The following is a 4,653-nucleotide window of genomic DNA, read 5'->3' on the forward strand; positions in this document are numbered from 1 at the left end:
ATATAGATCCACAGAGAACAATGGCCGTATAAATATAGAATATGTCATGAGTATTGCCATCATTTATAATGACATCGAAGACGAATTTTATTATTAAAATATCTTTTTTTATATAATGCTCTTTGAAGCAAGTTACTTAATGTTTACAGTTTATAAAATACGTATATTAGAGAATAATTAAAAGTAAACCGTCAAGGGCTAAGAGAAAGGAACGCAAAGACGCATTAGGTCATGGGGTTAATTTAGTTTTTTCGACCCCCGCCCCCCACATGAGTTTTTGCGCCCCTCTCAAATGGAAAGATTCACGTGTTCCATTGCGGTTTTCAAAGTTATTGGCAGATTCTGATACAGTTACTGAGATAATGCTACAATTCGACTCGAGTACGTCCCACACAGCCCAAATGTTTTTGTGCAAAATGAACTTGAATGGTGGGATCTCTAATAGTTACGCCTGTCACTAAAAGTTCCTGTAACCGTTTTCTTGTTCCGAAAATTAATACTTCTGACTTATCGTCGTTTAATTTTTGTTTATTTATGTCCATCCATGATTTTTTTTCATAGAATACTGGGTACTATGCTTATCCAACAGTTCTGAAAGAGTCTTTTTGTAATATTCACACAAACTGACAACACCGCTCGGTCTCTATGTGTATGTAGGGTAGGAAATATGTTGTATCAAACTGAACGATTGAAGAATTTTTCTAGATTTCTGTGTAGTTGAATTTTTGAAAATTAAAGTCACCAAGGAAAAGGGAAGTTGTTCTATTTGGACACAGGTGGACGATAAAAACGGATAACATGAACTGGCACACTGTAAGAACTGATCTTAACATGAAGTGATTCGAAACAATTATATTTCCATGACTTGTTATTTAGAATTTCAAGTTTTGGTTCCAATTTAAAGATAACCGCTTGACTTTAAATTTATACACAGTGTTTAAAGTCATGAGACGAAGAAGCCTAATGATTTTCAGCTATTTCCAATGATTACTGCCAGAGTTATGGCCCATGATCACTTCAAAAATATTGTGGACACTCTAGAGGCTACAGTTAATATCCGATTGAATTTCAATTTATACACAGTATTTAAGGTCATGAGACGAAGAAGCCTGTTGATTTTCAGCGAGTTCCGATAATTACTGCCAAAGACTAAAGTTAATAGCCGATTGACTTTAAATTTATACACAGTGTTTAAGGTCATGAGATGAAGAAGCCTATTGATTTTCTGCGATTTTCAATAATTACTGCCAGAGTTATGGCCCTTGATCACTTGAAAAAATCTTGTGGACGCTCTAGAGGCTAAAATAAATATCTGATTGACTTTAATTTTATACACAGTGTTTAAGGTCATGAAAGAAAGAAGTCTATTGATTTTCAACGATTTCCAATTATTACTGCCAAAGCTATGGCCCTTGATCACTTTGAAAAATCTTGTGACGCTCTAGAGGCTAAAGTTATCATCCGCTTGACTTCAGATTGATACACAGTGTTTAAGGTCTTGAGACGAACAAGTATATTGATTTTCATTGAATTTTGATAACTTGAACAGCTAAATCCACGATATTAAATGTTTCGTATACTAAACGTTGGCATGTGGCAGAACTTTATAAAAACCAAACAAATTCTAATGATTTCCTGATAATTACTTAATGAGTTGTTACTCTTAATCAGATTTTAGTGTATTATAAATGTTTTATTACCGCAAAAAGTAAAAATATGCGACAACTCTTGTTGACTGCTCGGACGATTTAGCTGCCGTGGGCGTAATATCTTCTCTGCAGCAGCCATGTTGATTGTAATGTTACGTGATTATGTCGAATTTGGAATTTGCAATTTCGCATTTGAAACTTGGAATTTCGCATTTGGAATTTGCAATTTCAAATCTAATAATTTGGAACGGGTGTTTATCCGTCCCAGACATCAGATAGGTAAACTAACACTAATTAGTTGTGTGAAATTACAATTTATTTAAATTCTAATTTGTTTAATTGAGGGGGGCTGCCAATTTGCTATTTTTTTCTTTTGATTGGTAAGACATGAATTTGCAATTGTGGACAGACGGGGGCGACGACAATATACGACCACATTATAGGATCGCATTTGGAATTTGGGATTTCGCATTTGGAATTTGGAATTTGGAATGAGCCTTCTGGGCTTTCGTATTTTAAGGCATAGTTTCATTACATCAATACAGCCATTGACAACCACTACAAGAACGCAAATCGGGGGAAACCAGCCTTGACGGCTTGTTGATTATAATATAGTCTTCTATTAACCACATTACAGCTGGGAATCAAGAGTATATACTCTATATGTTTTTTGAAAGAATCGATATTTCTGTCAAAACCATGTACACGCGACCTCGGATTTTCGTGCCATCCGAATTACTAGACATTGTTCCTTGCAAAGCCCCCAGCCCGCACAACTGACGAGGGGAATTACTGGAAAACCCCTTAATTACTGATTTATTATTTTTGTTAACACTAATTGCTATAAATTAGATATGCCAACTCTTGAACCCGGGCTTTTGTTACAGAATTAATTACGATTTAATCAAGCAAAGCTCTTATAACAATGTCAGGGAGTTAAAATAACTGATAAGAAATCGGTATTTGTTACATTATTTATTATATACCACGCACAGAGTAACACGTATCTAATTAATGTCATGTACAAAGTCACAGTAAACCCTGGTAATCATATGCTTTGATTATTTGTCCTAATAATTATCGATAAACTCAAGTACGGTGAGTTCCATTCCGATCTTATATAATGTCATTTATTTTATCTCGTGTGATTTCTATAGTAATACCGGACATCTTTGTGATCGTAAATATAACTACAGGTTATTATTAAAACTGCTTGGCGTCGATGTTCCTCGTTCTCAATGATAGTATTTGATATATATTTTGACAATGGTAAGGATTTTACCAAAATATCATTTTTTTTTATTTATATAAATATATCACTCAAATTCATTTGAGTAGGCCTACGTGTAATTTGACTCTCTAGAAAGTGTGTACCAAATAATTAGTTAAAGATACAATATGGTCGCAATGACCGCAGTATTACATCTCATCTGGGCACCCACTGCTAAAGACCACTACTCACAATCGATGTATTGTTCTGCTCCGACTGGTCTTTGCTCCGACTGGGCTATGAAGACGGGCATACGCCATACAGTGTGCTATGAGAGAAATTTTGCTACGGCCTACTCTTATATCGAATTCCAACCGCCAGGGGATCTTTTACTTGCACTCCAATGTGTACGCGGGGCCCGTTTTTCGTCCCGTCCTGCACCACTGACAAGGAGAAACCACACCGGAAAATCGATTTATTGAAACAAAATACCATATACCATTTGTCAGCCCCGAAATGAAGTAGTTTGTGTTGAGTTAAGTTATGGTCATACACACAGACTAACATTCCAAGGCGCCATCTTTTTGATTCCAGTACACAGTCTTTTACTATTTTACCTTGAACGTCATATTTTCAAAGTGCGAATATTTTACAGGACATTGTTTTTGCTAAAAAGTTATATAGTATGTTAACTGGGACATAAGGAATAAATGAAATGCTGGGGTTTAACGTCCTAATGTTCTGTAGCAAACGGGATAATAAAGACGGACCTAAAGGAGGACCAATTTAAAGGGCCAATCCCGATAATATTTTGGAGAATAAAACTGCTTAATTTTGGGTTAAAATCCTATAAAAGCCTCCACCTTAGGGCCGAGCAACTAACTGAATATATGTGATACGTTTTCAAACAACTTAAACCCGTCAATCTTCATCTGGAAATGGAAACCAACGCCCCATGCTGTATTATGCGGTGTCTGGATAAAACCAAGACTTTTATTTTATAACAGTAATGTGTCGGTGAAATTTACCTTTCGTTATCAAGTATAGCACATGGGTCATTCACTGTATAAACCTCAAGAGGAACGGGAATCACCCGTCGAAAAATTGACCCGAAATCTTAAAAGGGTTACGTGTCCGGATAAGCAGTTTTGAAGTTCACGTCCAAACGACTCAATATTTTGAGCTACAATTTTGAGAAGGGGAATATACAACATTCCTCTATATTTTGGCGTTTAAATTTCATACGTACTCGGACTTATATTTTGTAGACTCTGTTCAAATCGAGATAGTCCCTTTAAGTTCGGTATTCAGTCAAAACATTTTTAAACTAAGTAGCATTGTTCAGTGAGAAAGCGGATTTATTGTCCATTCGACACTAAAGCCATTTTCAAACCAACAACAGGGTACTTTTGTATTTCAAACATTCGTTCGTGTGTGTGGGTGTGTGGGTGTGTGTGTGTGGGTGGGTGTGTGTGTGGCGGGGGTGTGGCGGGGTGGGGTGGGGCGGGGTTCGAACAACCATCTAATTAAACCTGGCTTTGTGGATTAAAGAATTAAACCAGCTGGTCTGTAGTTATGCAGGCCCATACCCTGCTTTCCTCAATTCATAAGACCAGAATACTGGAAAGTAACTGATTCACGACACTTAGACATGTCTTCAATGATATTGGAAAATGAAATGAAATAAAATGGAGAGTAACGCTAACTTAGAAAACTTAAAGAATTTTCCAGGAACCGTTTCCTGAAATATATAGCAATAAACCTAAAATCAAAATACAACATTACAAGAACACG

This window comes from Patella vulgata, chromosome 8, assembly GCF_932274485.2.
Source record: "Patella vulgata chromosome 8, xgPatVulg1.2, whole genome shotgun sequence".
Taxonomy (NCBI): Eukaryota; Metazoa; Mollusca; class Gastropoda; family Patellidae; genus Patella; species Patella vulgata.